This window comes from Uloborus diversus, chromosome 8, assembly GCF_026930045.1.
Source record: "Uloborus diversus isolate 005 chromosome 8, Udiv.v.3.1, whole genome shotgun sequence".
In the NCBI taxonomy this organism is placed as follows: Eukaryota; Metazoa; Arthropoda; class Arachnida; order Araneae; family Uloboridae; genus Uloborus; species Uloborus diversus.
This window is the reverse complement of record NC_072738.1, coordinates 33,161,685-33,186,165: the sequence shown is the minus strand read 5'-3', so window position 1 is coordinate 33,186,165 and position 24,481 is coordinate 33,161,685. Positions and strand designations below refer to the sequence as shown.

The 24,481-nt window shown below is 36.4% G+C and overlaps 1 protein-coding gene across 1 annotated transcript in view; it reads right to left on the bottom strand.

The window, feature by feature from the left end:
- The window catches only part of LOC129228007 (BAI1-associated protein 3-like), a 406,019-nt gene that overhangs the window by 8,268 nt on the left and 373,270 nt on the right, over positions 1 to 24,481 (bottom strand). The window lies entirely within an intron of this gene.

The window sequence follows — 24,481 nt, the reverse complement described above, 5'->3', positions numbered from 1 at the left end:
TCTTTAACAATCCAGTAGAAAATATTTCATTAGAAAAAAATTTATTTTTCACTTTGCCCCTTGAAAAAAAAATGGAAAAATTTCCCCTTTTTTTCAAAGGTACAAATCTACTGTCAAAAGTAAAAAATGATATTTCAGTGCAAGTTTTGTAAAAAATATAGTGCGTCTTTCTTTCTGTACCGCAATTTTCAAAGCAAATTTCCAATTTGTTCATTTTGAAAAAAGTAAGTCATCTTAACCATTTTACTTTGCCCTGCTAATTTTCGCGAGCCCGTCATACTTGTGAAAATTTGAACCTCGTCAAACATATTTTCCAACAGATGTTTCCCGTTCATATAAAATTCGCGAAATTTTCAGCTCTCAAAACCACCAATATCTTTCTTTTCGCGAAAATACGAGCTTTCACAAAAATCAGAGATGATTAAAAAATTTCTTACGGATACATTTGAACTGTCTGAACTTACTGAAAACTTATTTTTCACTGCCTCATGAAGGATTAAATGAATTAGAAAAAAGTGAATGTTACACGAATAATAAACTGTTTCTTACTTTAGCTTTTCAATGTATGCTTTGAGACAGTGGCGCACACAGGAATTTTGCAAGGGAAGACTCCAAGGTAGAAAGCCGCATTCTCATATCATTATAGTGATGTGCCGGATCGTCAAAAAAGTAGATCCGCGGATTCGGATCATTAGTGTCAAGATCCGCGGATACGGATCTCATTTTTTTTAACCCAATTCAACTATCCAAGTGTTTAATTTGTTATGGAAGGTATTTCCGTCAGAATAATAACACTGCTTCTTCAAAAAATGTCATCTACGGCGAAAATATAATCAAGACTATGATTTGGTCTTGAAAGAAATCTCCGTTAAAATTGAGGGAGAGTTGGAAGGAACGGGTCAACGCTGCATTAATGCTTAGATAGAATGTGATAAATTATTTCTAGCTTGCTCTGTAGATGTAGAATACAAGAGCACGAGTGCAAAGCTGCTACTGGACAAGCTAGAAATATTTTTCGCAATTTATTTCAACTTAAATGCAGCGCTGACCCATTCCACCCAACTTACTCCGACCGACAGAATAACAGAGCCGGGAACACCTTTACAAACAATAAATAGAGAATTTAGTCTCATTTATTTTGAAGAATTCCGAGAAAAACCAAAATGAAGAATAACAGAAACCCCAAATCAATAACAAAAACTAATATTAAACTAAAAATTAAAAAAAAAAAAAAAAAAAACTTGTCCCAAAGGGCCGACCTGATATTGAGATGGATTTCGCGGGTTAGAACATTCATTGTTAACAAATATGAACTGACAGCGGATAGAAATTTTAAATCATTGAGCTTTTCTCCTTATCCGACTATGAAATAGCTACCGATCACGCGTATAAAGGCTTCGAATTGCATTTAAAATTTCTTTAATACGATTATAGCTTTTACTGTATATAACTTGGAAGTTCCAAACAAATATCAAACGCAGAAAACTTAGTTCTTTCAATTTGGGGCCAATATTTCTGAAATACGTAGGGCCGCGCCGTCCCTATGTGCAAGGTCGTGCGGCGCACGACGGCGCCAGAGCTAAAAAGGCGCCGAGCTCTACGAATCAATGCTCCAAATGAAAGAAAAAATCTCCAACCAAAAAAATAAAATTGAACTGTTACATTTTTCTATTAAAGTACCTGTGAAATCATACTGCTCATTAAAACAAACAATCCTCCTTACTGCCTATCCATAAGGGGGGGGGGAATGTCTTGTGTCTGAATATGCTATTCAGAAGCGCAATCTTTTACACTAAAAACACGTGATGCTAATTAATGCATACATCGGTATTTTTCTTCATATGTGGAGCCATGAATGTTATTTCGGTATATCTATAATTTCACAAGATTGTGCATACGAAGCAGCGCAAGAAATTTGCCCATTTTTGTTCTTGCGGTGAACATGTTATAATTTGTGCAATATGTCTTTTTGTGATTTTAACTACCGTGCTTGGTAATTTCACTGCATCATGTTATCATACATTAAAAAATACGGTAAGCACAATTGCATATTATTTACTTGTGCGTAAGATGAATTTTTTGTAGACAATGATTTAGATTAACTTTTAGTTCCGAAAAGTAACGACTTGACCATGATTATTCAATTCTTTCATTCCCCTTTTCTTCAACTATTTGTGTATTAAATTTAAGAAAGAGCTTTGGATAATGTGTTTGTTTTTGACATTAAATTCAATGCCTTTTTAACGAATTCGTAAGTTGGAAGTATTCGTTTTAACGGCAAGTTTCAGTTTCAGATTTTCAAGCGGAATAACTCCTGCAATATTATCCTTTAATTCAGAAATATAATCCGTCACCTCCTGTTTCGTGGCGCAACCAGAATTGTCCAGAGGACACCCCTTTGGTTGCACCGCCCCGTGCCCCCTCCCCTCCAGAATGCTTAGTTGAATGTTTTTCAAAAATATTTACTTCTGAAGGGGGGGGGGGAGAATGCGTCCAACAAAGTGATTTTAATAAGGAAAAAATAATGATGTTGGGTTTAAACTTTAGTATCCACAATTGGTCATCTACTCCCCCTCCGTCCTATTTCTTTTCTTTTTTCTAGTTCGCCTGAAAGTAAGAAAATTTTCAAAATGCTACTCTGCCGAATCACTCCCCCCCCCCCCCCCCGCTAAAAGCATTACGGAGCATCTCAAATTTCGTTTCCAGATCTTCAATTTCACAAAATTTCGAGAAAGCCCCCGAATCCGAAACAACATCGCTTGAAACTCCGTTTGAAAATCACTTAAATTGCGTTTTTTGAGCTTCAATTTCGAAAGAATGCCGGGTCTAATGTCACCAAATATGGTCTTACAGTCATGTTTTTAAGACTTCGTTTTCAGAAAATATTCGGGCAAAGGCCTCCGAACCCCTTTTCTTAAATATCATAAAAACTTAAATTTTTCATAAGTCTTTTGAAAAACCTAAGTTAGAATAGCCTCTGAACCACTTCTCCTAATATCATAAAATACTGCTTAGGTTTTTAGGACTTGAATTTTGGAGAAAAAAATCAGGGGGGGGGGGTGGAGCTCCAGAATTCCCTTCTTGTAAAAATCTTCAAAGTGTCTTTAATTGCGTTTTTGTTCCATTTCGAAAAATTGGTGGGGAGAAAAGGAGAATTGATTTCTATCTATTTTTCAAAGAAAAAAACGATCGGGTAGAATCTCAGAGTTCCATTCCTTATTCTAACGTCTATAGATATGAAGTATACAATCATGTTTTAAAGCTTCCATCTTCTATAAATTTCAACAGACCGCCTTGTACCCTTTTTCCCCATAACACCACCAAAGACCGTCTAAAATTGCGTTTTTCAAACCACATATTTCAAATTTTCCGGGGGAATCCCCGGACCCCTCTTATTAAGAGTTTTTTTTTTTGTTTGTTTGTTTTTTTGTTTCAATTTGTGCCCCCTAAACCTATTTTTTAGTTGCATCATGTCATTTTTTGTTGTCATGTTTGGACAGGCATAAAAGTTTCATTAATTATTTATCACTTAGAGATTAAGTATAGATATTCAAAGTGACTTTAACTTAGATATTAATATATTTTCTCCTTCCAAAACGCATTAGCATATCAGAGGAGCTGCTGAACTCAAAATAATTTCGAGATATGAAGTAAAAACGTACACCATATTGCGAAATTAAATATTCACACTTTTTTTTTTTGTATAAACTAAATGCCAAACGTATTTTTTTTTTCGTTTTATATTTGTCTACAAAACCTCCTACCAGGTGTTAAATATATTTTCTCGAGCGCCAGAGCATAAAGGCGCTCAAAAAACATTTGCACGACGGCGCCGATCAGGCTTGGCGCGGCCCTGGAAATACGTTAAGTCGGTTTTTATTAATATTTCCGGTCATTCAAGTTCTGCAAAAACGAGACCAAGCTAAGAACACTTTCGAACCAGTCACCGTTTGAACGAAAAAAGGACTATCAAAATCGGTTCATCTGTTAGGCACAATGCCACCAGTAGACACACAGATACAATTTTAAAACTTATTACCCGTTTCCTTTTGGAACGGGGGGTACAAATTGACTTCTGAAATGATACCTTATAATTTAAATAGGGAATAAAACCTAATTTAAACGAAATTTAAGAGTCTTATTCAAATATTTAAGAATTTTTAGAATAGAAAATATCCGTTTTAGATCCGTCAAAAAAGTAGCGGATACGGATACAGATCTTTATTTTCCCTCGGATATCCGCGGATACGGATACGGTTATCCGGAACATCACTAATATCATACCCCTATACGCCGTCAAACATACTGCATTGATTTTATCGATTCCCAAGAACGAAAAAACAATAAAAGAATAAACTATTGAATAAATAATTGATATCACTTAATGGAATATACTTAAATAAATAACCATGAAGCCAAGTAATTTGCGTTTTTACTTTCCTTAAAATTAAAAAAGGATTGAAAATTACAGAATTTATTTTTAATATGTAATTACAAAACTAAAACATGGTTATTACAGTGTTTTCATTTATAATCACCATTCTGCTTCTCATAGGCAATTCATTGTAGGAAAAGTGCACAATATTTTCAGGGGTGCCCATCCCCCCAAGAGCAAGGGCGCACCTCCCCTTAATATTGCAAAGACCCCCCAAACGTAAGAGCCCTTCCCCCCCCCAAAAAAATTAAAAAATACCCCTCAAAGCAGCCCCCTAAAAATTTTAATGCCGCAGTCTGAGGCCATGAACCTCCCCCCCCCCCCTAGGTGGGCACCCCTGATATTTAAAAAAATCTTTTCACATGAGGATTTTATTTTCTCACTTATCAAAATTCGAAAGTACTGTTACCTTTATTTGAAATTATTTTACTTTCAAAATACAAAGAATATTTCAATCGAGGAAAAGGGGTCCGGACCCCCTCAACCTTGTGTGCGCCACCGCTTTAGACAAAAGTTAAAACGAAAATGCCAACTACATTTTGATTACAAAATGAAGAGTCACGCGACTACGTGTTTACACTGTTGTTTTCTAATTTCATACTACGGTGCACTTCGCTTCCTATAACGCGGAAGAAGCGAGGAAGTGTCCGGTTGGACGCATTCCAAAATGGAATGCCGAACCGCACAATCGAACATCCCCTGCCCTCCCCTTTTCCTCCCAATACCTCCTTGTGATCACTCCGATGCGTTGTCCAGTGGTCCAGTTCGTTGTACTTTCGCGATAAGTGCTATTATTAGCTGGGAGTGGGTTGATTCAGGTTGATCGATGCGCGGAGTTCGAAGATGGAATGACTCTAATCACTTGGCACTCGTCGAAAGATGTTACTGTTTTATAATGGTATGGTGGTTGTTCTATTCCAATATAGGGCTCGTTAAAAAAAGACAGAAAAAACTCGTTTTATTAAATGCCTCACATAGTGCAGTCAGAAATACCTTCTAAAGAGGTATTTTTGATCAAAAATATCTTTTTGAAGGGTTTTTTGATCAAAAATACCTGTTGGAGGAGATTTTTTAATCAAAAAAAACCTTTTGGAGGAGTTTTTTTTGATCAAAAACACTTTTGGAGGAGTTTTTTTGGTCAAAAACACTTTTGGAGGAGATTTTTTGATCAAAAATTCCTTTGGGAGCAGGTTTTTTGATCAAAAATACCTTTTGGAGGAGGTTTTTTTGATCAAAAATACCTTTTGGAGGAGGTTTTTTGACCAAAAATGCCTTTTGGAGGAGATTTTTTTGATCAAAAATACCTTTTGGAGGAGATTTTTTGACCAAAAATACCTTTTGGAGGAGATTTTTTGATTAAAAATACCTTTTTGAGGTTGTTTTTTTTTAATCAAAAATACTTTTTTTAAAAGTTTTTTTTTTGATCGAAATACTTTCTGGAGAGTTGTTTTTTGATCCAAAATACCTTCTGAAGGGGATGTTTTGATCAAAAATACGTTCTGAAAGGGATTTTTTGATCAAAACAGCCCTTTCACATGCATCAACTACTGCATTAAAATTTGCATTTATGTTAAAACCAATGGGAGGGTCTGGGGTGTGTTTTCACCCCCAAAAACTCCCCTTCGCTTCGCCACTGAAATAACTTATACTGAAATGATTCGAGATTAAATTTCCAAGATGGCTATTTGATGGAATTTTATATGAGACAGAGGAAGCAACGGGATGTAAGTAAACTTTATAAAGTTTTAAACAAAACGAATAAAACGCGTTTAAAGTTCAGATTTTAAGTAGGCTCTCATTGATCTTTTTTCCCCCAAATTATGCTGTATATCAGCACCTACCAAGACTACTAGTAAAATTTTGGCACTTACATCCCTTTGCTTCTCACTGCCTCATAGGTAAATTGCAGAAAAAATGGAAAGGACGGGCAAGGCGAGGGAGGCCTCCATTTTGTGTAAATATAAATTTGCAAAATAATTTTTTTTTCGTCGGTAATATAATCAATGTTTATTTTCTACAAGAATATAAAAATGGCATTATTATGATCACTTGGCATTCATTGAAAGACTGTTCGATGTGGCATAATGGTTATCGCATTCAAATCTGAGGCACATTTAAAAAAAAAAATCCGAAACGATTTAAGATTGAATTTCCAAGATGGCTATTCAATGGGACTTCATGCGTAAATAATAGAAAAAAAATAGAGGGAAAGAATGAACAAGATGAGGGACACCATTTTTTTTTCGGGAAAGTTCTGCTCGTGAAAAAAAAAAAAAAAGGAGGAATAGTGCTTATATCAATACATACAACAATTCAATTCACAACAACATAAGGCCACTATATAAGGGGAGTTGACTGATCCGGCATTTTGGTCCCAAAACTGTCGGGCGAAAAAATTAGTACTTGCACAAAAGCCTCGTTGCAGAAAACTGGTGCCCAAGATTTATATGTGTTGCCTGACTGATGTTTGATTATTTTCTTCTGTGAATGAAAAATATTTCATTAACACAAATTAAAAACAAATAAGGTGTGAAAATGAGGTTCATTCCATTAAACATTTCCCGATACATTTTTCTTGAATCTGTGAACTAAGTTATCTTTCGAGATTTACCTTAAGTGACATTTTACACAACTTATCACCAATTGTTTTACGACATAGGAACCAGCGAATATTATAAAGTATTTGCAAAAGAAGAAACATGATTGGATTCAAAACTGTCTTGGAACCAAAATGGCGGATAAATCGGCCTGTCCTATTCAAGGGGTTCTTCAACAACACGGTGGCGCAACAAGAAAAAAGATTTTTTTTTTTGCTTTGTGTGTGGGGGGAAGGGGGAGGGGTGCATTGGAAAAAAAAGAAGAAGAACGAAATTCTCAATTTAAGAAATTGGAACCTTAAAAACGCGATTATGGGCCACATTTATTGATGTAAGGGTAAGGGATGGAGCTGAAGGTTCAAGGACTGTCCCCAATCGATTTTTTTTTTAATAGATCGAAATCAATTCCTCCCCCCGCCCTCTGCAAGTGTTTGAAATTGAAGTTTCAGAAACGCAGTTGTAGACAAACTTTGAAAATTTTTCGGGAAAAAGGTTCTGGAACTCTTTTTTTTTTTGGAATTTTTTTCAAAAATATGTTTCTAAAAACTTAAGCAACGTTCAGGAGCTGTTCCACTTAATTTTTTTGTAAGCATAGTTTAAAAAACCTAATTGTTTATGATATTGCAGGGAGGCGGTATGGGGACCTTTTCTCAAATATTTTCTGAAATTCAAGTCTTAAAAACGTGATAGTTAGACCATATTCTGTAATATTGGGGCCAGTAATTTTCCGAAGTTAAAGCTGCAAAAACGCAATTTCAAACTATTTTCGGCTTTGTTGAGTATTTGAGGGTTTTCAACTGAAAATTTTGCGAAATTGAAGATCTGGAAGCGAAATTTCAAATGCTCCATAATGCTTTGGGTGTGTGGGTGGGTGGGGGAGGGCTTCGAAGGAGCAGCATTTTAAAGACTTCCGTATTTTCAGACGAAACACTACTTGTGCCAAATCGTCAGACGAAATGTGCCGAATAAAGACATTTTTGGGAGGTCACAGTGACCTCCAGTGTCCTCCAGTTCAAAAGAACTTTTTTCAGCTAGAGTCCAGTATACCCCCTATTTTTTTTACACTTACTAATAGTATTATGCTGTAAAAGTTTTAGCTTCTTACTCAAATTTTGAGACAGTGCTCAATGACCCCTTCATTTAACATTAGCCGCATCATAGAAAATGACACACATTGGAAAATATTTAATTTCCCCAGCTGTTTTTTTTTGTAAATAATCGTTTTATTGCAATGCATATGCATATTTCTAGTGTATATTATAATATGTAGCACTGTTTTTTCAGTTCGAAGTATTTTTTACCCCCCCCCCTCCCCATACTGATGAAGTTTGGGGGAGGGGGTTGAGCACCCTCTTTCAGTTGAAATAGGAAGCTAAAATTCTTCCAGTATTTTGCTATCCACAAGTCTAAAAATATTGAGGAGTGTCCCGGTATCTAGGAGAAACTTTTTTTTTACATGTATTTTCGAACCACCCTAGTGACCTCTCATCGGGGCGTAACTGGTTGTACTGTATTTAAATATGAATGGAACAGTTCCAGACAGAGAAGTTGTGGATCAAAGCCGCAATGGGGTTGTTCCCTTTAGTCAAAAGAAGTACTTTTTGTCACTGAAATTGATAGGATAAGCAAAAAAAAAAAAAAAGATAAATAAATAATAATAACATGGACCCAGAAAATACTTTCATTTTCCCAACAGTTATTTTAATTAATCTTTCAAAATGTCCGATTTTTCAAACAAGGCGTGGTCTTGATGACGTCACAAATGATGCATATTGACGCATCTTTCTTCCGCGTTTCCACGTTATGATAATCAAGGAGCGAATTAAAATTGCGCTTTACGCTTGCTATCAACCATGCCGTTGCCAATACACGTGAGTAAAGATGCGAATTAAATATTTCGCTCTGTGAATGGCAACACATTATGGCATTTCATCATTTGTAATGTCATCGGACAGAAGCATAAACAATGAAAGCTCGCCGATTAAAATTTTTTTTTTTTAAATTATTAAACTTAAACAAATTATTTAAAAAATGGTCAGATCCTATGTTTTTAAGCATGCTCTTTCAGAAAAAAATACTTTTAGAATTTTGGAAACGACCCCATTGAGAACACCTCTATATCGATCTTTCTCCGATCCTTAATTTTCTCTTCTTCAGTTTCATTCCTAAGATTGGCCAAGTGTGATCGCCCTCATCTTCGCGGCAGCACAAAGGAACATCTCGCCCCCCTGGCAAAGACAATGGCTGGGAGCCATCGTCTGCAGCACGATGGTGTTCTTTACGAGTCGATTCTTTGCCTTGATTTACCTCGGTCATTGTTTCTTGCCGAGTACGGAATGTCTACTGCCTTTAGACAGTTCTTCTACCAGAAAGAGAGAAACAGAAATGGGTGCTCCAAAATATGAAACACTTAAAAGTTCTAAACACTCATATCTTTGGCAATTTTTTGGGTTTGATTACCGTCACGTGCGGGACAAAAATACGCTTAAATTTCATTAACATCTCGTCAGATCTCTTAATATTTTAATGAAACAGGGGTAAACAATTTTTTTGATCTTTACATATGATGAAAGATACTCCTGACACAATTATATTTTTATTAAACAATTCTGTTATTTAAAACTAGTGGTACCCGCACGGCTTTGCCCGTAGTTAAAAATTAAAAGGTCATTCGGTTCGCCTGTACATTTACATATAATGGATGACGAATTTCTCGCCCATTGGCTATGTTCATTCGCTCTCCCATTCCACGTCATGATAATTTCGTAATTTACTCGTCCATCTTATGATAATTTTGCTCCGGAAACTGTTCTTAAAATTGGAATAGAAAAAGAACAAAATCGAATTTTCGAAAAATCGCTTCGAGGTGCACACCCCCACGCTACAAAATAACTTTGTGCCAAATTTCATGAAAATCGGCCGAACGGTCTAGGCGCTATGCGCGTCACAGACATCCAGACAGAGAGACTTTCCGCTTTGTTATTAGTAACTAGTGGTACCCGCACGGCTTTGCCCGTTATAGAAAAATTAAAAGGTTTTTTTGGTTCGCCTGTATATTTACAAATAATGTATGTTGAATTTTCTCGCCAATTGGCTTGTACCCCAGTTCCACGTTATGATAATTTCTTATCTCGCCAATTGGCTTGTGCCCATGTAACGGTTCTACGTTATGATAATTTCGTAATTTACTCGTCGATCTTATGATAATTTTGTTCTTAAAATTGGAATAGAAAAAGAACAAAATCGAATTTTCGAAAAATCGCTTCGAGGTGCACACCCCCATGCTACAAATTAACTTCGTGCCAAATTTCATGAAAATCGGCCGAACGGTCTAGGCGCTATGCGCGTCACAAACATCCTACAGACATCCAGACATCCTCCGGACAGAGAGACTTTCAGCTTTATTATTAGTAAAGAAGATGAAATTTATTTAAATGCATCACATGCGAGATATCCAAAGTCAACCTCTAGTAACTTGCTTATGAATAAGCTAATATTTTTGCTCTAGTAATACAGCAATGACGAAACAAATTGTAGATTTTGAAAGCTATGGTTCAACGTAAAGGAAACATATCTCAGTAGTTTAGAAATAATTATTTAAACCATTGAAAAAAAATATGTATATGCCCATTCCATTGAAAATGGTCATTTTGTCCCGCACGAGACAGTTCCTATATTTCATAAAAAGAAATAATTTTTGAAGAAAGTTTTTGCTTAAGAAGTCACACATGCGCTCGTGATTTCTTTTAAGCAACAAAATTTTGTTCAACATCCTTTTAAATTATGATTTTTTTTTTTTTTAAATATATGAAGCGTCACGTGCGGGACAAAATTACCGTTTTCAGCGGAATGGCTTCGCAACTTTTTATTCATCCTCTTAAACTCAAATACATTTTTAAAATCTTGATGTTAATGATTTTTTTTCAAATATTAATCCGTTAATTAATTTAAACTAATTAATATTTAAATATTTTAATTAATCAATTTGCTTTGCATTTTTCAGATTAATGGAGCTAATTTAATTCATTAATCTCTGAAAATTGCAAGGAAATTCGCTTTCATTTTTGCCATTTAAGATTGTGGTGCTGTCAAATGTATATTCATATTATCGTAATTATTTAATAAAAGTAAATAAAATAAAATTATACTTTGTTGATCTAAGTAAGAATTAACTAATTTATAGATATATATGTGACCTCCCAAAAATTTCATTATTTGGCGAATTTTGTCTAACGATTCGGCAAAATTATCCTCATTCGGCAAATTTTGGTGTTCTGTTCGGCAAAATAATCATCATTCGGCAAATTTTGGAGTTCTGTTCGGTAAAATAATCATCATTCTGCTAAATTTGGAGTTCCATTTGAGAAAACTGTCCTCATTTGACAAAATTTAGGATATTTCCATCGGTCAAGTTGATAATTTCCGCCCTCCCAAAAATTTTTTAAGTTCGGAGCATCCCTGCCTTTAACCTAAAATTCGTCCTACTCCGTGCCGCAGTCACTTTGAATAAATTTGCTTCTTGCCGCAAAGCTCAAAGGCCCGATGAGCAACAAATACAGTAGACCTTCGTTTTACGCGGGTTTATTTTACGCGGTTTCGATTATACGCGGTTTAAGATTTGACACCTTTATTCTATTTTACGCGGATGAGTTTCGGTTTTACGCGGATGCGGCAATGCAAACAGATAAAATTTTCCGCTCTTGCAAAATCCAAACTCCTAAAGATTGCAGATTACACTTAATAAACTGCATTTTGGGGTGCTAATAACCGAACTTGGGCCACTGGAGACATTTTATGCGATTGGTTCCAAAGCTCTTTCCAGAAGCAAAGTTATTAAACTCACACAGTTCAGAACTCACTGGAAGAAGAGTTTTTAGGAGTGACAGAAGACGCCAAAACCATCGAGGATACCGACGTCGGTGACGCACAACCAGAAACGTTCACATTCAAAATGTTGAGCCATTCCTAAACAATAGTAATGTTCTTTCTGATATGTTAGTGAAGGAAGGTTCTATCATGGTAATGACGCAAGTGATCATGGATGCGTTAATGCTCTGCAAAGAATTGCAGAGAAAAATTCTTAATGACTGCCAAAAGACTATCATAGCCAGCTCCTCTTTATAAACGGAACACGAAATTAATTTCTGTTTTCTTTATGCATGTAGTGCATAAAAGGCGATATTAGCACACATTTAACTTATTATAATTAGTCATCACTAGAATGAAATATTTTGTTATCTACGGAACCAAACCCCTATTTTAACACTAGTATTAGGTCTCCATTTACGCGGTTTCGATTCACGCGGCATTTCCGTAAAACGTAACCCCCGCGTAAAACGAGGGTCTACTGTATTCTCATGATTCGAAATCGAACCATTAACGAAAATAAGATTCCCAGTCAGTTCGGAAAACCGCATTGGCTTGTCTAATGACGCATCCTATCATTTCCACAGAGGGTAACATTGAGGGGCAACCGTGCCCTTTGCACAAAAGGCGTCTCTTTCCCAGTCATTGTCTATCTTCCCAGTTTTCTTCCTTATCTGGAACGATGCTGAAGAGCACTGGTGGTAACCTGGAAACACGACGATAAGGCTATGTGCTCTCGCTGGAAAAACAAAAGCATCCGCTTGCGTGATTGCTCCCAATGATTGCCCGTAAAGAGCTCTCTGGGGATAATTTGGAATAGGTTCATAACCTCCCCCCTCCCCCCAGGGGCGCAACCAAATTTTTAGGAACAAAAATCCCACGCCAAGGTGGCACTGCACTTGGAGGTTTTGTCTGACTTCCATTGATTTTATTTGATTGTTTTTTATTTTGCTTCCCCCCCCGTACGAATATTTTAAAACTGAGTCTCTTTTATTAATTTTAACAAATGTTTATCTCGGTTTATAATTATAAATAAACTAGAGGACCCGACAGACGTTGTTCTGTTCAAACTTTGTAAATTGAAAAGTTAAAAAATTTCAATAAACTATCAAGTGTTTGAACCGTTTCATTAAAAAAATAAGTGAAAAGAAATGTTATAAGTTGCTTGGTGTCAGAATGCATGTATTTATTACAACTTGATTTATGTAATGCCCACTGAGCAGTTGTTTTATTAACTGTTTTTTCTCCAGTTCTTGATGGTTTGTTCCTTCAGCCATTCTCAAAGGATAAAAAGCATCCTCAGACATTAAGTGTAAAAAAACTAACTGTCCACCTAGAACAAACGGGAAATCCCGCTTGAACATCCTCCATATGAAAAAGAATAAAACAATAGAAAGGATATCGTTTAAAAAAATGATAAAGGTAAAAACAGTTCTCTGAATAAGCGAAAATCACTCATCCCTCCTCCCGATATAAAATAAACATTCTTAAATTAAAATGACTAAAAACTCTTTAAAAATGAAAAGCAATTCTTTGCAATTTGAAATATTTCGCCAAATAAACAAAAAAGCAATAAATCACATTAACAGTAGCTTTAAAATGTAAAGAAATGATCACGCAACTCTTTTGTTTATAACCAAAGTCGCCAAGTCACCACGTTACTGTAATCCAGCCGACCAGTGAGCTATGCCAACTCCGACGGATTAGTAGTCCGATCTTTTGAACGAAAACTTTTAAAATTTCATATATTGCCTAACTTGTTCTTTCCACCAAAGATAAAGATCTTCCACTGCACTGATCTTTTGTGTACAGAACTACCCTGTTGTAATTTATCTGGACGAGAATAAAATTTGTTTCGTCTTTAAATTCCATCACCTTTTCCTTTAATAACGTACGGATTAGTTTGATAATCCTTAAAGTATTCTTGACATTGGTGCAAAAATTCAGATGGATTTGAGCCGAGAAACAAATGTTGCTAGGTACGGTACTTTCTGATCATTTGGTTAGGAAAACCTAAAGCACCGATCTGGTCACATAGTTCAACTACGACGGCAGAAAACACGTTTTACATGAACCTTTACATTAAAATATATCTCGGGACCTAAAATCGTTGCTTTCAAGAGAAATGAAGGCTTCACTCACTCTCTCTCTACGTTTTATCTATTCTCAATCGACATATCACAGTAGGAAATTTCATTACAAAAAGCAGAACTGGCTTTCTTATTGTCCTTTGGCAACGGGTTAAATATTTATTTCAGTTCCCGCTCAACAATAGGTTAAAATAAATATTAGTCATTTGGGAGATATAATCATCCAATGTTTAAATTAATTAATTAATTAACAAAAACGTTTCCGATTCGATCCATCGCGCTTCGAAACCATGCTTGCCACAACTTAATTATATACAAAAAATTTGATCAATATCGGTCCAGCCGTTTAAAAGCCTTATGGTGACAAACGTCCGCACAGAAGATTTTTATATATTAAGATAAATAAATAAATAAAGCATTGCAAAATTACACATGTTAAACGTAATTGTAATTAAATATTTCCATCTAAAGAAGAAAATGTGGTCAAACGAAGGAATGTTACCTCAACTAGATCGTACTTGAGGTAATCATTTATTTTTCTTCAAAGCGGGATATCCTCACATAAATAATAGCCGATGATCGAGTAACCCGCTTGTTTCAACAATGAAACTCGTGCCACGACACGATAATTTGTTAATCTGTGTTGGTAATGTTTAACATGCAGGGAAAGGCTTTATTGTGACAAGGCTGAACTCGATCCAGTCACTTAATTGTTTTACTGGTAAGACTGTGTCATTTCAGGGGAATGAAGAAACGAAAAAGTGGTCAACAATGAACGCTACCTACTGGAGTTGAGGGTTCAGCCACTGGAGTTAGGGTTATAATTTCAACTATCAAAATATCACCAAACAGGCAACGGCTTCTTTAAAATGTTGAAGCAATTTTCACCCGTCATACCTTGACGGGTGACTTTCTAGTTAATGAATAAGTTATTGAAAATGTCAAATTCTAATATCCCTAATCTGTGCTGAAATTGGTTTCTAAGTTGAAAATATCCTGCTAAACCATGGAGAAAGTATCTGAGCCCCTTTTAAAATTTTACATATAGACGACCATGTCAAAGGCCGATGAGCAACAAATATTCTCATGATTTGAAATCCAACTAGGGGTGCAAAATCGAAGTCGATGTTTTGGAAACATCGATGTTTTACTTTCAATGTTTTTGGACCATCGATGTTTTTTCGATGTTGATGTTTTTTCATTTTAATTGAAAATTATCATAAAATTTGCTCCAATTTTCTCGCTAGGTAACTAAGTTTACTTATGGAGTTGCCAAAAAAAATGATTTTTTTTTTTGCACCCATTTTATGAGATCAATTTTTCTGTGTAGAGGATGATTTTTTGGGAAGATCACTACAAGATAGTAGAAGATTAACTAGAGAGTGAGGAAGAGGTCAAAACTATTGGAAGAACTTGACAATGGTAGTCTGGTGCCAGAACTTGCAGTTTATTTCAAGGCTGCAGTTTTTAAACTAAAGGAAAGTCCTATGCGTTACTACGGTCTAAATTATAACTTTAAAAATTCAGAGCTGTAAAACTTGCTTTAAAGTATTTAATAGTGATGGCAACTTCTGTTACGTCGGAAAGAGATGTTTCTCTGACTGGTGGGATAGTCTGCGACTACAGAAATGGGCTTCTGGGGGACAATGTAAACAAACTTCTTTTTTTCCAAAGTGTCAACACCAATATTCGGAGTTACTTATCGATTTCTCCCAACAAGTCGTCCCTCTATTACTTACAATTTGTGCTTAATTATTAACGAACAAACAACACATATTTCTTGTTTTTAAAAATAATTGTTAGAATTAATTTTGTATTTTTAAAATAATTAGCACAACTTTTTCTGACTGACGGTAAGTACTATGATACATTTTTTCTTAGATTCTTTTTTGATGTAAATTTACTTTTAGTTTCATTCACTTTGAAAATATTTCCTTATTACTATAAGTAGTTTGTATTAATCGGTGCTTGTCTTATATATATTATCAATTTTTGTCTTACTATAATACCAAGATGTTGCGAAATTATTCTTATTAAATTATATTCATGATTTGAGGTTCTTAAATTAGTGTAGTATATTCAAAAATGCATGTTATACATTGATAAAAAGATCAATGTTTTAAAACATCGATGTTTTTTGGTCGATGTATCAACACCATCGATGTTTTAATTTCTAACATCGATGTTTTGAAATATCGATGTTTTGCCATCGATGTCGCACCTCTAAATCCAACCATTACGAAAATAAGATTTCCAGCCAGTTCGGAAAACCGCATTCGCTTGTCTAATGACGCATCCTAGCATTTCCACAGAGGATAACATTGTCTGTGGGGCAGCCGTGCCCTTTGCACAAAAGGCGTTCTCTTTCCCAATTATTATCTATCTTCCCAGTTTTCTTCCTTATCTGGAGCGATGCTGCTGAAGAGCACTGGTGGTAACACGACGATAAGGATGTGTGCTCTCGCTGGCAAAACAAAAGCATCCGCTTGCGTGAGTAGTACTCCCATTGATTGCCTGCAAAGAACTCTCTGCAGATAATTTCTAATAGGTTCATAGTCAGGGCCGCAGAGAGGCAAGGCGGGCCCCTGGTCAGTTCTGTCCCTAGGCTTCCCGCCCCGAAAAAAAGAGAAAAAAGAAGAAAAGAAAAAGAAAGGAAGGAAAAGAAGAAGAAAAAAAAAGGGAAAAAATCAAAACTGCTTACTAGAAAACAATTAACTGTATAAAAGTACCACAATAGTAAATACCATAAGAGTAAATTTTACTTAATCTTTACGTTTCCGCTTATTCGGAGTCACCCTCCCCCCCCCCCTTTTCTTTCTTCCTTTCTTTTTTTTCCTTCTTTTTTCTTTCTTCTTTTTCCTTTCATTCTTTCTTTTCTTTCTTTCTTCTTTCTCCCTTTTCTTTTCATTCATTCTTTCTTTTTTTGCGTCAGTGTCGACGCCCCCCCCCCCCAAGGCCCGGGCCCCTAGTGCCCTAGTTTCCGACAAGGCTGACATGGCCTCTCGTCTTGCCTGTTCATTGCCGACCAGGGGCGCAACCAAATTTTTAGGAACCAAAATGAAAAACCCCACGCCAAGGTGACGCCGCACATGGAGGTTTTGTCTGGCTTCGATTGACTTTATTTGATTGATTTGGTTCGCTTCGTACCAATTTTTTTGAACTGAGACCCGTCTATTAATTTTAACATGTGTGTATCTCGAAAATTTAATGTATTAAAGTAACAGTTGAGCAAATGTGTGAACGCAAAATTGGTATGTTTGTCTGTTTCCTTGGATTAATCGTAATATTAGAAATGTAACAGGTATGTTTACTCTTTTACATAAGTATACAAAATGGAAAACTTTGACCTCTGTTACATAAATAATTATTTAAACAAATTATGTAAATTACATTTTTTAAAATTAGTATCTGCGTGTTAGACCAACAAAACAACAAAACTTGAATATAAATTCAATCAAACTTTATAATAAAGTTAAAATAACATGTCTTGACTGTTTTTCATACTTCTAAAGTGAAAGCTAATGGACATAAGTTTGTAAATATTCGTTTTTTAAATTAAATAAAGTGAAGTAATTATCATAATTTCATTTATCCTTTCAGTCTTACCTAAAATTTAGCTGTGTTATAATCTATAAATGATGTTGTTAGGAACAACACTGAGGCTAAAAAGGTTCATCTGAGCATTAATTGTTTAGTTTAAAACATAAAAATTTTAACATGTGCTTTTACATTTTAAGTTAGAATTTCAACAAAAACACTTACGTAAAAGAGTGAAAATACCTGTTACAATTCGATTATTCCAAGGAAACAGACAAACATTCTAATTTTGCGTCTACACATTTGCTCAACTGTTACTTTAATACATTAAATGTTCTAAAAAACATTAAAGTATTTCAAAATTCTAAATGTAAAGATCTTTAGTTGAACGCAGACGATTTATGCTCGAAATGTATACATATAAATGTATACATACAAAATAAACTGTTTGCCACTATTGCACATTGACAATGGTAGGATCTCGAGCTGAAATTCGGACTTTGAGCGATTTTTCGGTGTCGTAGGGAGGATTTTACCTTTTGAACTTTGAAAAACGATTGTAAAGTAGTAGTTTAGAATTAAAATATATAGTTGTTCTTGCGCGAGAGATGTGTGAAGACCGTTAAAACCGATTTTTTTAACGGAAAAACCTGAGAAATCATGTTTTTAATGACTTATACGGTGGAAAAAAAGCATTTCTAAACACGCGGCAGCGATCAAAAGTTGTGTTTTATCATCCAATTCCTCGATTTGTAATAAACATTGAGCCGTGTGTCAGGGAAAAAATATGGTCATACTTTTTAGTTTTCAAAATTGCGATTTGGGTCCATTCTGAGCTCTGCGGGGCTTAGGGGGTTAAGAAATTCAAAATTGTAGCACCACTACGAAATAGTCGAAGACTTTTGCTGCATTTTGAGCCATAATAGAAGATTCTAGCTCAAAACCCGCGAGTTCGGTGGATTTTTGCTCACTATGCCTCACTGTGCGGCTCCTCACGATGCTGCTCCTATAGCGAAAGCCGTCTCCAGGTTGCATCCATGTCCTACACACACACGCATACATACACCTACACACATACACATACACCTACACACATACACCTATACACATACACATACACGCATACATACAGACACACACATACACACACACACGCATACATACAGACACACACATACACACAACTACCCACACATTCATGCCTGCACACAGACACAAACACATATGCCTACACACACATACGCATACCCCCCACACACATTCATACACACAACTACCCACACACTTATGCCAGCACACAGACACAAATACACATGCCTACACACTCATACACTTACCCCTGCGCACAAACACACGTACCTCCCACACACAAACACACGTACCTCCCACACAAACACACGTACCTCCCACACACAAACACACACGCCTACATACATTTTTTTTTTGCTTATTTTATCAATTTCACTGACTAAAAGTAGTACTCTTGACTGAAGGAAACAACCCCATTGTAATTAAATCTTTCCATCTTAAGAAGAAATATGGTCAAACGAATGAATGTTACCTAAGCTAGATCGTACTTGAGGTAACCATTTATTTTTCTTTACAACGGCACATTTACCAATGTTAGGCATCTGCAGTATATATCTGTATGTATCTTTTAAATGTTTTTTTTTTTAAATATAGTTTATGACAGATAAATACAGAAATGCACACTGAAAAGCGAAGAATTGATGCACGGAAGCAAAGCTACATTTAAAAATTACACTTGGTGCTGATTTGAAATATGAATGAAATTTTTGGCAGAATTGCATTTTTCTTTTAGGAGCCCCCCAATGGCTGAAATTGCAAGGTTTGATTACAGAAGGGTAGAAGGGACCCAAACAAGTGTTTGGTCAAAGATCCTCTAAACATCTTAATCGGGCCCTGGTGCCGTCAGGTGCACTCCGATGGGAGACGGGAGATCACTGGTGACCTCCCAAAAATTTCCTTGTTTGGCAATTTTGTCTGACGATTCGGCAAAATTTGAAGTTCTGCTGGGTAAAATTTGGATCATTCGGCAAAACTTGGTGAATGGATCTACCCCCTCCCCTTCCCGCCCCACAACCCTGCAATATTGACTCTCTCAGGTAAAAGAGGCTGAGCTCCTCTGTTCTTAGCTATGATTTGCTTGAGTCGGGTTTTTTCTTCAATTTTTAGTTTGATATTAGTTTTTCCTGAAAATCATTCAAGTTTTTGGTGTAAAATTATAAAGCTAAGAAAGGATTTCAAAAAAAAAAAAAGAAGGAAATAGTTTTTGAAGTTGAAGTAGAAGTCGTAATGAACTCAACATCAAATCGAGTTTTTGAAGTTGAAGTAGAAGTCGTAGCAGTGGCGAATCCAAGATTTTGTTCTGAGGGCGGCTGAAGTCATTAAATTGTAAAATCCTAGATATCACCAAAATTCATTAATATAAACTAACGCGTTTTTTAAAAACTATATTTTCATCGTTTGTTTTATCTAAGGGGTATGTTTCTGGGTCACTCGTGAAACAATTGAAACAATCCAAAATTTAGTATTCAAAGGTAAAATTTTAAAACTTAACTATCAGTGTATATCAAAAAAAAAAAAAAAAAAAAAGATCGTGCATATTGGACATTATTGCTAAGCAATGTAAAGGTAAGATTTTAATTTTTTGTTAAGGATGCAAAAAAACTGCGCATGGCAGTTTCAGTTGGTGTAAACGAAATAGAAAAAGAAAAGCTGAATGAAAAATCGTAAACTAATGGTTAATAACAGCTAGAAAAGAGAAAATAATTTAAGAATTTATAGGCATTTTAAAAAAGACTAAAGAAAATAGGAATTTATTTCTGGTCTGGGGGGCGACTGCAGCCTCATAGCCGCCCCTCTGGATTCGCCACTGAGTCGTAATGAACTCAACATCAAATCGATCGAGCAATTTCAGTTTCTTTCTCTTACCAAATTTTTTTCCTGAAAACTGCTGTTGCAAAATAAATTAAGGATGAAAAGGGAATTATTTTCACAACTCGCAAGGTTGTCATGAAACATGCTTCAAATGGGATGAAAATTTGCCGGAAGATTAGCAAAGAGCAGGAAGAAAGATAAATAATAACGCATTCCAAGGTCGAAAATGAGATGTCAAGTTATTAGTCAGGTGGTTGGGATGCCAAGACTTTCTTTTTATCGCTTACTTGGCGAAAAAGTTTTGGAATGAAAGTGTGTTTCTTTCGGTCCCCCCCCCCTCTCTCTCTTGTCGATTTTTTTGAAAGCTCATACATGAGGTTAAAATCAGGGCTGCGGATTCGGAGTCGGACTGATTTTGGGGTAAAGGAGTCGGAGTCGAGACTCGAAGGTTTAAAATTTCAACAGTCGGAGTTTGCAGTGGCGTAGCTAGACCCGACTTTCGGGGGGGGGGGGGGGTTACTTCTTTTATATATATATATATATATATATATGTATAATCGCTTGGAATTTTTTCCTTTTCTTCTTTTTTTTTCTTTCTCTTCTCTCTTCTTTTTCTCTTTTTTTTTGGGACTAACTTTTCGGGGGGGGTTTTGTCCCCAAAACCCCCCCCCTTAGCTACGCCCCTGGGAGTTTGTCCTTTTCCCTCAAGTCCGCAACTATGACATTGCTTACGGAATCGGGCTGATTTTGAGTTAAGAGTCGGAGTCGGAGGCTCTAAAATTCTCGGAATCGGAGCCGGTCATTTTTTCTCCAACTCCACAGCACTGGTTAAAATATCGACTAAAGCATTGAAAGCAGAGGTGCTCACCTGGGGGGAGGGGGTCATGGTGATAAGATCAAGACCTTAGGCCTTGATCTAAGATCAAGACGTTTCGGGGTTGCTTTTACCTAAAGTGGAAGAAGGGGGGTAAAATCACCCCTTCTTCCATTTCGCTGCGCCACTGATGTTCCGCAAAACTCGATTGGCTATGCGAGTGATGATGACTTACCCTTTATGCGTTGGCAAGCCAGATTCCCAAACCCAACCCCATGTGATTTGTTTTAAAATGAGATTTCGTCCAAGGCAGTGTTTATTAGAGATGAGTTCGGGCTTATTTTTGGTAGCCCGGGCCCACCCGAGCCCGAAAATTTGTAACCGAGCCCGCCCGAACCCGAGTGATATGGTCTCGGACCAAAATCTGAGCCCGCTCAAGCCCGAAGGAAACTTTCTTGTATCAAAAACTGAGCCTTCTACAGTCTGACATGATCTCTCTGTTAATGAAAAATGTTACGTAAAATGTTCTTCATTAACAGAAGTTTCTAAATTTTCTTAAAATGCTCCACTTCAAATGCATTACTGTATGACATATTGCAATAGTAATCGCAAAAAACACTATAAATAAGCGTTAATTAATTAATTTTTTTGGGGAGGGGGGAGCGGGGTATATGTGACATTGATTGAACTGATTTAAATGTTCCTTTCATTTTCCCACAGTAGGAAAATGTTTATTTGCTTTGAATTTGTATGGAAATTGGCGATTGAATATCTGTGCTTGAGCTCGAGTCCGAAACCTATTTTCGGTTCTAGAGCCCGAGCCCGTCTCATCTCTTGTGTTTATACACCACTTTGCCTACAACATTGTTCTTTGCCTACAACATTGCAAGAAATGAAAAATCGCATGTGTGTAGCAGTGCGAAAAATTGACAGTAAAACACTCCAAAATGTATTTTATAGATGTGCGTCGCGTTACGAAAGGCGCACACATTGATCATTTGTGAGTGAAAAAAAAAAAAAAAAAAAAACTTTCGCAGTTAATCTTTTATTTTTGTGTATCATTTATAGTGCTAAGTGTAATAGTTTATGAAATATAAATTTTTAAAACCGAGATATTCTTTTATGCTGATCCTGTATTTTTTGATTTGTAACATTAAACATAACAACGGGGCCACATGGAATGGGTCGGTTTCGCGGACCACATCTGCCCTGCAGGCAGTAGGTTGGCACCATTGTTCTATTAGATTATCGCCTCAAAATGATGCTTCTTTCAGGGGTGCCCACAGGGGGGGGGGGGGGATTATGGCGCAAATTGTGCCATCCAAATTGGGGAGGGGGGAATTATTCCTATTTATTTATTTGAATTTATTTTTATTTATTTAAATTTATTTTTTGCTTTATTTTAAATTTATATTATTTATTTTATCTTGTCCTGTTTGTAATTTATTTCTTTTATTTATTTATTTTGTGCGCATGTGGCATGTCATTGGCGCAGTACAGAACTTTTCTAATAAAGTACTAATAATTATAATAATTAAAAATAAATAACTTTACAAAAATATTTAAAAAAAATAATAAATAAAATAAAAAACGAGAGCTAAGAAATAAAAAAGGGTTCGTATTTTTTTGGGGGGGGGGGAGAGGGGATTTGCGGCATTGAACTTGGAGGGGATGGGCACCCCTGGCGCCTTTTGAAACACAACTTGTTTATCCATGAAGAATGAACCCTCTTCCACTAAAACTAAAACCGAAATATATCAACTGTGACTTTCACCACACAAACACTTTTTAGATATGCTAGATAGCCTCTCGAGTGTTTTGCCAACATCTTCCTCTTCATTCGACGAAAATCGGAAAGGGAAAGAAAAATAAAAGAAACCGAAAGTTCTATTTTTGGAGCAACCCTAACCCGATCGAGCCTGAAAGTGGATCACGGGGAAAGTGGGAACGGAACGGAAGCCTGTTGCTTTCTGAATCATTATTGAGCACAAGATGGAGTACGTGGAGTTTGGAATGAAAGGGTTTACTTTATGAATTTCATGTTTGTCGACTTTCAAATATTCCTTTTGTGGCAATAAAAATGACTCGATTAACTTCTGAAGCTAGGGGACTCAATTCGGGGTCCTCCACTTTTTGTTCAGGGGAAATTTTCGAAACATTCTACGCACTCAGACCAGAGTTTTTTTCCCCTCAAAACGGGACGCTTTAGAATTTTTGGCAACAGTATGCTTAATATTACATTTTCTAACGATGTGTTTATTGCAAAGAATGAAAGAAATGAACAGATTAAAAAGAAAAATGTTACCTCAGATTTCAATAGACACATGCAGGGATGTTCCGATCTAAAACTTTTATTTTTTTTGGGGGGGGGGGGGGGGGAGGGGTGGACTGGCTCGGCGGACCGATGCGCCCTCCCGCCGCCTATTCAAATTTCGCCCTCAAGCCTGAGCACCTTTTTTTTTTTTTTTGCACCTTGTTTTTTTTTTTTCACGATTGGTGCCCTCTGTAGAGACCCAGTCCACTCCTGGGGGGGGGGGGGGGGGGCAGGTGAATTTGCAATTTGCTGAATGAAATTTAGAATTTAACTGAATGATAAAATTTTTGCACGCACACATTTCATACATACATAACATCAAATGAGAAGAAACATTAGGCATTATTAAAAAATAATTTTAAAAAAGAAAAGAAATTTCGAAGTTTCAATATTATCTCCACCCTAAATTCACCGAATCATCATCAAAATTCGCTGAATAAGAAAAAATGTTGAGAGGCCCCAGTGACCTCCTATCGCGGCGCCCATGCACACATAAAAAGTACACTTAGCCCAGGGGTACCCCCTCCCCAAGGACAAGGGCGCACCCCCTCAATATCGTAGAGACCCCTCCAAAAGCAAGAGCCCCCCCCCCAATCAGAAAAATACCCCTCAAAACACCCCTCCCCCTAAACATTTCAATGCACAGTCTGCGCCATGCGCCCCCCCCCCCAGGCGGGCATCCCTGCTTAGCCAATCATTATCAATAATTATACCTGATCTGAGAACTTTGACACTTTGTGTTTTCTATTTCTTCTCACAGGCCGCAGGTTTGTCAGATGAAGTGTTTTCAGACATTTTTGGGCCCCCTGAAAATTCTGAAAGGAAGCTCAAGTTTGCTGAGCCTTTTATGTAATCAAGCCGTTGCATTAAGAAAGTGCAGTCGACCTCCGCTGTGACCATCCGTGCGCAGAATTTGTGTCGTTAAAA